The sequence below is a fragment of the Mycetomoellerius zeteki genome, unplaced genomic scaffold (assembly GCF_001594055.1).
Source record: "Mycetomoellerius zeteki isolate Tzet28-1 unplaced genomic scaffold, Tzet1.0 scaffold85, whole genome shotgun sequence".
Lineage (NCBI taxonomy): Eukaryota > Metazoa > Arthropoda > Insecta > Hymenoptera > Formicidae > Mycetomoellerius > Mycetomoellerius zeteki.
The window spans coordinates 1689595-1701687 of record NW_017257883.1 but is presented as its reverse complement, the minus strand read 5'-3'; positions in this window follow the sequence as shown (position 1 = coordinate 1701687).

The window sequence follows — 12093 nt, the reverse complement described above, 5'->3', positions numbered from 1 at the left end:
CATTCTACACGGCTAACGTTTTAAAATCTGCAGAGCTTCGCTCACTCAGTGGCTGTACTGTAATGGCTTGAACGTTATTCTGGGAGTTTCACGATTTAAAAAATAGCAGTTGACAAGCTTCTCTCTTTTTGATCAACCAGAGAACGGACGTTAACGCGCGAAAGTGTTAATGGTACAACCTATTTTTTATTTCATTCACCGGTCGATATTACTCGTGATATATCAGGCAGCGCGGAATTTCTCGTTTCGACAAAAATAACACATGATTGTTTATTACGTTGGAGAATCATTATGCAAGATCTGTTGGAAGATAAACACTCATGGTTGGTCCGTAACGGTATATTACTCCTCTGTAAGTAGTAATGCTCGATCGGAGGCCAGCCTGTGCTAGAAAATTCTGCGCGCATAGACATCGCAATGATTGAAAATACGAATAAACATGTATAATATTACACGTATTTTTTAATAAAATATTATGAAAAATTACAGGTTCTTTAAATACTGTATTTGAAAGTAATATAAAAAAGTAATATAAAAAAGTTTGGTGACGATTTAGAACCCGAATAAAAAATTTTAACGAGAAGTAAATATATTTAAAAAAAATAATTAAGAGAAAATTTTTATTCAAAACTATAATTTTTGTTTTTGTATTGTTATATTCAACACTACAAAACTTGTATTGTTAAAAATAAATATTGAACTATTTTATATGTATATAACATAACATTTATTTTTATATGAAAAGTATAAATTTCCAATTTCAGTCATTTTTTTGTAGAGATCATACAACTGATATCTTTAATATTTTCGATCAGCAGTTTTAATGATTTTTCTTGTTTTGATTTTCCTACAGTATAAGTGATGATTTGTCGACTCGTGAGTGAAAATTGGCGTGTAATTATTATCCCTCTCATAAGCGTGCAAATCTCGTTCTGCCATCGCGGAAAACGTGCGTCGATCTCGCGATTAATTTTTACAATACCTTATTATCCGATTTCACAACGATAAATTCTCCCTGTATCTCTACGTCTTACACACCGCAATTCACATTCACTCGTCTAATCTTATCTCCGCACGAATTATATATGCTCGCCTGTAGACGGTAATACAAGCTCCGAATTTACTGGCGAACGTCGGCGGGATATCGAGATTACACGAAATTCGCGTGCAGTGCGATGATCCGCGGGACAACACACATTGAGCATCGTGCGCGTGTTTTGCATACAGCGTGATCGTAAATTCGCACAAGTGCTCTCCCGATAACGTCTTAGTCACGAAAATGTACGATATTGAACGGTACATTTAAAAAAGAATTTTTTGAAGAGATTTGCATAACTAATTGATTAATGCTCAACCAAGTTCTCGTTATGTAGTGTAGGATTTAATTTATGATCGGGAATGATAAAAATTGAGAATAATATCGGAAGTGACTAAAGTTCTCACTACGATATGTAAATATGGAGCGTATACTTATTATATATATATATATATATATACACACACACACACACACACTGTCTTTCCTTTGATGATTTGTAGGTATGATTCTACTTCTTACACTTATAGATATTAAAGAAGCAATGGTAACCCAATCCCTTAAGTTAAATAATATTTTGTTATTTTTAACTTGATGAATATCAAAATGTAAATCTATCTATTTCCGTGGTAGAATTACTTGGTTCTAAAGTAAATAACATTTATATTAACGTATACTCTTAGTAAATAATAAACTAAGTTTAAGTCAAATTTAATACATTTTTTTAAATTAAATTGTTTAACTTCATTATTTTTTTAGTTAATGACCTAGAAATATTGGCAACCTGTAGAAATGATTGAGAAAATGATTAAAAAGTAACTAAAATTACGTACATCTAAGTTGACATTATGACTTTAACAGCGTAGAGATCCTCAAGTAAAAGTCCAGACACTCGAGACAAACGTGATAGTAATATTTGACTCTTTATTGCAGAGTATATAAACTTCCATAAACTTTACGTAGTCTCCACCTTCTGCAACGCCGCCATATTTGTCTTTAAAAGACTACTGAGCATCTAGATCTCTTACTTGAGAGTTTCTATTGACACTAAAAGAATCATTGCTCACCATGGAATTATTTCATCCTCGTTGTTTATCAAATGTTAAATAAGACAATGCTCGCAAGCGTTGTGAAATTATTTGCCAAATGGAACGCACTTTAAGTATAGAGACTGGCAGAAAAATTAACAGTATCCCCTTGAATTAACGGAATCCTTCGTTTTCAATCTTAGCACTTAACGTGCTGCATCGACACTTCATTATTACTCATAATTATTCCAGTTGTATGTATTCTAAATGATTCTATATGATTCTCTTATTTTCCTATAGTAGGAACGCGTCTCCTTCAATAGACTTGATCCGTCACGCAGATCTTATACGCGGATTTGCGATCACCCTGTATATGTCAGATATATAATATTCTCTGTATCTAGGCATCGCATTTCAGCCGTGAGGACGCTCTTGTATACCATCCACATGGAGATACGTGCTTTACGCATGTTATGCGAAATGAATAGCTGATGGTTTTTGCTTGACGATTGATGACAGAGCAGTTAAGAATTTAAAATGATAAAATATTTATATGTATACGTATGCGCATGGAAATACACATTTCTCGAAAATACGCGAAGCGAAGCTCTCTCTCCCTCTTGTGTGGAAGGCGAAACGCGCCAGGGTGTTATGAATTATACATGTACGGGTGGAGATCGATACGGTATTTCGAGAGTAGGATCGCGACCGGTTTAAGCTATATTTTATTATTGCCGTTTGTTCGAATGCACGGATATCAGGAAATAAAATGTAACGGATTGATGTGTATAACAAGATGGCCGATTTCCGAGAGATATTAAATGCACGGATCCATGCTATACGAGAAATAAGCAAGTAAATCGGTACATGCGCCTGATGGGTGCAAAATTTATATGGGCGACTTGATTAGCAAAAGGAAAAAGTGGAATGAGTTTTACGATATTTAAAGATAGGAAAATCCTCCGATGTGGGCACATGGTTGAAGCGCGGAATGGAATACATTACGAGCATGGATTGTACTCTGATTTGAAGATTGTTTCTGTTTACATGTATAGATTCCGCTCGAACACATTTTACAGCCCGTGGCGATGCATTTTTGTGACTGTGTTACGTATATACGTCAAGTTTACCATACATTTACATATCGTGCGTAACGCCATTAAGGACTTTTCCGGTCGTGAAACGGTATTTACAATCTTCTCCAGAAAACTCGGTGTCAAATATTTAGTGATATCCACGGTACCGCTCGTAGTACACCGCCCATGAATTTTACAGAGACGTGCGATTATTTTCGCTGGATTTCTCCCGCGGGACCTTCTCCTGTACTGCCGAGGTCCTCTTCGATCTTGTTTCGTCCGACCGTGAATTATATCCGATAGTGGATAAATAAATGAAATCTCTACCCAGAAATAAATAGATAAATAGACTCAATTGATTATTGAATTACTTAAATTAAAGTGCTCTCGAAATATCGCTGTTACATTAATATTGTAATAAAAAAGCGATAGTATTTTTCAAGAAGAGAGTAAAATGCTATTTTTTTTCATAACTTCTGAGAAATCTTTACTTTGTATATAGTATAACTCGATTAAATCTTCATTACTTTCATGGAGTATCCAAGATAGCCTGTTCTTAAGTAAATTTTCTAAATGTATGAATGCTATTTATATACATTATCGTATTTAGCGCAATTTTTTTCACAATTAAACAAAATTTTGTTATGTTTATCTTTATCTAAAAGAAAAACCGGTTTTGAAATACACAGTTAGAAAATTTGTATTAAATTTAACACATTTTACGTTCGAAATGGTCCACTCAAATTTTTGTGTTAATTTGACACAAGAATATGTTAGAAGGAAACACAAATATTATGTAAAATATTAATAACAAAGAATGTAATATTGACACAATTTATAAGCAACACAACTTTAGCAATAGCGTTCTTTGTAGAATATTATCAATCTCTATTTAATTGTAAATCAAAGACACCAATGAAAATTGAGATATAATGTTAGGATGTCAGAAACACCTCACGCGAGTAATTACGTTAAAAAAAAACCACACGAGTAACGTAGGGTTAATGATGTCACGAGAGTGTCGTGTTGTCGATCAGCTGTGCGCAAAGCATTTGAACGGAGGACGAGTGAAAAGGGTCGTCACAAAAATGCGGGCGAGTCGAATTGCAACAGAGGGTGTTTACTCTCGTTGTAAAAGCGGCCGTGCGTATACACAAGCCGCAGAGTGCTAGGTTGTGTGTGGGCACGATCGATAGCGAATGAAACCCAAAGCGGCCTACGACGACACCGCCATTGGTTTGCTACTCGTAAAACAAGGCGTCGTTCCAGACGGGCGGGACGTTTAGGTTCGGGGTCACCCTCGAGCCCTCCGTAACCCGTGAGCTGACTCACGACGAGACGTGGCTTCTCCCCTGACTTTCTGAAAGCACAGCTTGATGTGGTCGATAATCGATATCAGGAATCACTCTGTTTTGTACAAAATTAGTAGAGTTTGAATAAAATGCAGAATAGATGCTATTTTGGAAATTTGAGATTGATTTAACTTTTAATGACAATTTTCTTATTTAATTTCTTATTAAATCTAATTATACATATATAGAAGTAATTACATATTTTAATAAATATTAGAAATAAAACAATGAAATTTGAGTTAAAAACGTTTTTATGGAAGTTAAGAAATGACATTATTCGGGAATTTAAAAATTGATATTATAGCTCGGTTAACTATTGTATAATTTAACTTGGCTTATATATTCGTTATATGTTTTATTCGCCAAATATCTCGATGATTAATTTTATTAAAGTTCAACTTAAAATTAGCCAAAATATGGGATATGAATGATATCATTAAAATGGCATTGAATAACAGAATAGAACGATTTTACTGATTATGATGAATTTTACAACAAAGCTCTCGAAAAACGCTCCCTTCTCAAATTACTTACGTCAGACATTTTCATTTTTCCGGCTCAGTGTTTTTCGAAAATCAACTCCTACGTACGTCGGCAGGATACAAGGGCCGAGAGGATATCTCGCCGTCGGGGGAAGAGATTTCTGTGGCGAAATTCTGCGGGCGTGCCGACTTATTTTCCGTGCACAGAGTATCGACGAGGAAATCGAGAGAGCGCCGGATAATGTTACAGAGCAAAACGGAGAGGACGGAGATATTGCAAACGGGGAGAAACAAAAGGAGTAAGAAAGTATTGCGGTTGTCAGGGATAAGATGTCGAGGGGCCTCGGGAACAACCTCGACATCGGGGGCAATTACTGGCCCGCTGCAATGAATACGACGGTTCGTGTCCCATTGGTGTGTAATAGCGTCGTAATTACTTTAAGCTATGATTGTACGGACGATTCAATAGAATCTACGATCGTCTGAGAATAAACGAGCCGAGAGGAAAAAGCAACTTTTTACGGTTAATTGCGGCGTTACTGTACGATACTTTTCAGTAATTGTTATACGTTCTTATTAAATCAAAGATTTCGTTGTACGATTATAAGAAGGATATGTTCCACACTGAAAAAAAATTTACTAAATTTTAATAAATATTTTTTTGAATAGTCCTAACGGAATATTTACTAAATGTAAACACATATTTATTAATCTATATATATATATATATATAAAATACGAGAACCATTAGTTTGATTTAACTATCATATTTTTGCATTTATCTAAATATTTATTTATCGTAGATAAATATTCCGCTAAAACTATTCAAAGAGAAATATTTATTAAAATTTAATAAATTTTTTTCTCTGTGCATGCAGCGTTTATCGACAATGTTTAGTAGCAGATCTTTTTTTATTGCCAATTCGTATCAACGTGCATTTTTGACGTGTCCATAATGCGAATTCTTCACTGAAGATGATTTATTTCAGCGCGACGATGTCGAGGAAAAGCTTTTTCCTTTACGGTCTATAAGCAGACTGCCTATTCTTTTTTTCCTCTCTTTTGCTCGTTTCCCTTCTCTCTCTCTCTCTCCCCCCCCTCTCCCCCCTCTCTCTCGTCCCTTTTTCCCTCGTATGCGCGAAGACGATTTCCTTCCGTTTCTCGAGAAGCTCTTGGCTAAACGACCGCGTCCCAATGGTTCTATTTCTCGAAAGCTCGAAAGCCCGAGAGGGATCAATCGTTGGATCCTTGCCGTACGTCCTGAGAGAACATGGCTAGCTCTTTCGAGACATTTCGATTGTCAAATGACCTTCGCCTCTTTTACTTCCGGCGAAGAGTGCTGCACGAGTACCGTCGTCGACATTCTGAGGGCAATTTAATTAAAGTAACTTCAGTTAGGCGAGAATACGAGAGCTTTCTCTTTTTCTTCGCGAACTGTTTCTGTTTATTCAGGATGTTCTCCGATTCGATCTCACACAAAGGTCAACCCTTGCCAGCTCATCCTGTGGAATACAACTGCGTGCGGTCTCTTTGACACGAATGCGTTTTTGTTCTCTGCCTCCAATTTTCCTTCGTCGACCACTTGCAAAGTCTTTGTGTAATGCTCGCACAACTCCCGTTATTTCTGTTTCCGCAAGGACTCGACTCTAGCTGGAATAAATTAATCCTTCCATCTTGGATATACGATTGAAAGTTGCGGCAGCACCGAAGCGATTCCTTGTCAAGGAATACCGAATAAAAATATCTCCTCTTTTTTTTAACAAAACATTTATACTAAATAACGTAATTTGAAACGCGGAATAATTCCATGCTCTTTTCATTTCAAATGTCAGACATTCGTTAATTCCCTATAGGCAGGTCGTCTTTTAAACAACAGTTTTCTAGTAGATATTTATGAGAAAAATGCCTTTAACGCGATTGAACGCGCGGCGGGACATTAATCAAGTCTTCTTTTGATATTTATTTTCTTTTCGCTGGAAAATAACAGCAAAATTGCTGGACACGAATCCTAAAGCGAAAGACTTGTCCAAGTGAGACGCGGCACGTTCTGAAACGTGACGAACTATCTTCAGGGCCGATGAACGGTGAAGGAAGCTATTTCGAGGTCGTAAAATTCTCAGAAGTGTCTTTCTTAAGCCGGTAACGACGAACAGAACGTTTATGTCTGTTCAGCCATTCGATTTAACTGTTTCAGTATCGACGGGAGTAATAAAATTATACTCGAGAATGACGGAAGAACGCGCACGGGATGAGTCTGTATCAGGGAATAATTTTTAATGATATCAAATTATTTAATCAAGCGAGAGTGATATGGCGCGCACCTGAATTTATAAAGTACTGTTTATCTTTCATTAACCTCGCACCGATGATCTTTCTCTCTCGCGAGGAAACTGAGAAAATTATTCCCCTTATCCGGGCTTATTAATCAACTTCCCAACTAGCTTCGCTTTTCTCTCTGGGCGAAAATTTCATTTGAAGGTGACACGTAACGAAGATTCGAACCGACGAATTAATTTCCACTTAATGTAGAAAGAGAGAGGAAAAAGCGAAATCAGGAAATAACGCGTCCGCAGAAGAAACGTTTGAAGCACGAATCTCCAAGTCAATCGTTATCAGAGTAACAGGATGTCCCAGAAATTTAAATATGCCCTTTTCTTCTTCTTTTTATCCGGGAAAGATATGAAAGAGAAAGATGTGATCGATTTTATGTTAATTTTGACGTAAATTTCGCCCGTAAAAGCAATCATCTTTGGAGCGGTACGACGATAATAGATTCGCAAATAACAGCGACATTTTTACGTATCCGTCGCAGTGTGATTTATTATGTGATTCCGCTTCGAAGACATTATATTCTCGTAATTCACGTTTGTCTGTTCGCCTTGGAATACACTCAGGCGCCAACTTGGATGCTAATCTCCGATTAATTGCGGGCGAGTGCCTGCGGCAATCGCGCGAATCATTTCGTAACGTAACTAATATAAGCTGTTAAACCTCGTGACATTTAAAGACGGCTTACGGAATTCGAAGTAATTATCGTTCTCTCTCTCTTATCGGTCTTCATGGTCGTTCCTGGCGTTGTGTGTTTCAGGTCTCCGTAAGGTATATCCTTATTACTTTACCTTCACGACATTCACGAAAGGTCGATGGGTCGGCGAGAAGATCCTGGAAGTCTTCGCGAGGGAATTCCGTGCCCATCCAGCCGAGGAATACGAGAGATGTATTCGCGCCGGCACCCTGACGGTCAACTATCAAAAGGTGGACGTCGATTACAGGTTACGACACAACGATCTCCTGGCTAACGTTGTCCACAGGTATGTGAACATTCCGTTGGAAGTAGCCGGCCATATCGCTTTTTAATTTCATTTTTGCGAGCGTTTGTTACCGTCGTCGACGTCGCCGCCGCCAACACGATAGTCTGTTCCTCGCGATTTCTCACGGCAAATGTCAAACAACTATTGTTGAGAAAAGCATCGTCGATTCTCGAAAGTTTGATTGAATCGCGAAAATCGACAAGGACACGTCGAGCTGCGAAAACTTTGCTTTCGCTAAGAAACTACGCTAGAAACTTTGCGTTTCGTTCCTTCACGGAAAGAATGGATTTGCTAAAGTATTTAAAAATTTAACTAGATCTGAAAATAATTTTGTTGAATCATCCAAACAATTATGTAGAACGTTTAATCCTAGAATGCTATATCAACGCGTAAATTTTATATACAAATGAGAGAGAGCGAGAGCATTGAGCACTAAACTACACGGAAAGAATGATTTTGCTAAAGAAAGAACCGAAGTCTTTAAAAATTTAGATGCGATTCACTTCGTTGCAAATGCTTCGTTGATCAATCAAAAGAAAGACTTTTACGAATTGATCAATCAAAGAATGCTTCAAAGCATTTGCAGTCTTAAGGGAATCGCATCGTTAGCTAGATATAGATTTGAAAATAATTTTATTGCACCATCAAAATAATTGTGTAGGACTTTCAAGCATGATGCTGTAAAAAGTTTTGACATTCTAGCAATCTCTTCCATTATTTTGATCAGCAAATTAGGAAAAGGCTAATTATGGAATTTTAGGATAAGAAATTTGTGATAACCATAGTGTGAAATATATGAAAAACTTGTACGTTACATTAATTAAAAGAAGTTTATTTCTTTATACGTAAAATTTACGTCTCGATAGCAATATTGTATTACTTAATAACAATATTGTTATAGAGTTAAACATTGATGAATGCTGCAAAAACATTCTATTAATGAGTTTTGAATGATTCGAACGTCCTACATAATTCTTTTGATAGTCTAAACAAAATTGTTTTTAGATTTATATATGGCTTTTTTAAATACTTCAACAAATCACTTTTTCATATATTTAGTTGTTCGTTATGTACTTATATTTGGTCGGGAATATGCAATAAATTACGACACCTAAAAGTAGATGCTATTCAATATTTTTTTTCTTTTTTTAAACAAAGTTAAGTAAATTTCAGGTGCATATTTAAAATGGCATTTCATAATACCAAAGTGTTGTACTTATTATTCGATAAAAGGCACGTACCTTTATCCATTTAAACAGGGCGCACGCTATGTATAACTTCGAGTACTCGGTTTAAATCCACTTTTTCTTGGTTGGAATCTTGTTTATCGGTCGACGCGGGAATTTCGGCCGACGTTGGGCAAACTCCGGCGTACATATTTAACGAAGCCTATTGGCCCCGTATAAATCCAGGTTAGCTTCCGCAGGAATTTACTTTGATTTCAGAAGAGCCCCGGGAATTTGGCGAATCTTGTCAGGCGCGCGCAAATGAGATCGGGTTTAATTTCGGGAATTTCTGGGTTATCCGGTTAAAGCTTGTTTCATCCGCGCAAAACGTAATTTATCATTGTGATCGACAAGTTATATCGCACTGAGAAGGATTATCCTTAGCTTACACATAGATTTTTAGCTATGTTCTCGTCTAATGATTATATCCGCGAGACTGGAGGTATGACGTAACGAAATGCGATCGACAGCCAGCCCGGTGCGAGCTGTGTTTGCGCGTTACGTTATATTATGTGGGGAGGTATCTAATGCGGATCAAATTTAGTTGATTTACACGAGACGGAAACGCATGCGTGGAAAGCGGCTCGACTAAAGCGGGCAACATCGGATTAGTGCCGGGATTACATTGGTGCTTGAAACAGAAGTCTAAAATGCATAATCCGTATATAAACGGTTTAATTCGCTCACGCCAGAGCACATCCGTTATTCGTAATGCGAGAAGATGGACGGAAGCCGAGAGTATTCGCATTTTCCTATCGTAACTGTATGTAATATTTCGGGATGCCTCAAGTAGACCAGGGAGTCATTCAATTTTTTTTATCTTGAGCGGAAACGTGAAAAGTGAAAATTTTTTATATGTATGCGTATGTACTAACGAAATATTTATTTATAGGTAAATAAATATTTATTCAAAACAAAACAGTTATATTTAAATCGAATAAATATATGTTTACATTTAGTAAATATTTCATACTATTGGAGTAAATATTTATTTAGAATCTGCAAATTTTTTTTTCCGTGTACATAAAAGTGCCAGAGAGTTTGCAGGTTATCGCCGTGTCGTAATCCATTGTTAATGTCGTTAGCAATGGATCGCGACACGCCGATAAACCGTAAACCCTCTGGCATCTTTGAAGTAAATAACCGTGGAAGCCTCAAAAGCACACGCAGAAAAATACTTACTGTACGCAATAGTTACTTATTTCAAGTATTTCAAATGTCCATATATCCGCAAATCTATCACAAGCATCAAATTTATTCAAATTTATTTTGAATTCTGATAAGTTTAATATTTCAATCAAGATTATTAAATAAAAACAAATTGAATTTGGTTATTATGTAAAGTCGCTTCTTCGATCAATTTTATATTTTTCAAAAAAAATTTCATTTTGATAATAATGTGTTTTTTCTTAATTTGTAAGTAATAAGTATATTTTAAAATTATCAAAGAAATATTATTTATTAATAATAACAGTTACTTAAAAGGAAGAAAATAAATTGAGTAATCATTTTTTTAGCAGTAGAATATTTTTCTGTGTGCACATATAAAAATTTTCATTTTTCCGCGTTAGAGAAAAAGTTACATGTTTGACCTCTTGGCAAGCCGTTCCTTTTGGCTTTGTAAAGTAAAACAGGATGCAGTCGAGGAAGGTCCAGGACGATGTAACGCGCAGGAAATGCGCGCAACGATGGCGTGCGGTCGAAAGGCGCGGCGGTAGGTCCAACGATCTCGTAAATCATCCGCTTCTCCTTACTCGAAGCGGTGTAGATAAGAGCTCGGTGGATCCTCCTCATGCGTACGAGGCCGAGAACCACATGGCCGGGACTCATGTGATTATCCTTGGCACGGATATATAAGAATCTAATATGCCGCGAGTGCACACGCCGCGCTCTCTCGCTCTCGAGCGCGTTTTTAAACGCACCAACGCTCAACGAGGTATCAGCGTGGTTATCGTAAGAACGTGGATGCGTCGAGTAGCTTCTGCTTCGTCGTTCCAAGATAAGCGCGCGAAGGAGCCTCAAGATTCTGCGAACGTCTCGCAAAGATGAATACGTCATATTTTGAATGGAGAAAAAAATGCGAATGAAATAAACCCCTCTCTCCCTCTTTCCTCGGTCATCATTTCGTCGCGAGTGCAGCAGTTCTTGTTGACGCTGACGTACTGAAGCTAGATTAAATTATTTCACGTCTCGCACGCCGCTAATACGGTCTGCCCGCTTGCATGCTAATTCCAGCAATTATCCTGGCAATTGTACTTTTCAGGCGCGCGTTTGCGACACGCGGACTGCTCATGTCCTACATTTCGCCGCGTGTCTCCATCGTCGTTATAATAGCAAATTCCAGAGTTAATTCGTAGCTCACGAGAACGATATTTTTTTCTCCACGTCGATTTTTCATGTCGACGTCCAAGCTGACAACGCTAAAATGTATCTCCGTACAGAGTTTTTGCGCGTCGATTGAATTTCCGATGGGCAAGCGAAGTTAACCGGGTGAAGGCTGGAGTATAGGATAGTCGCCTAGTCGCCAGTAATAAACAATGAGATTCATGTATGGAAAAGACGATTTTTCTGAGGTATCTAAA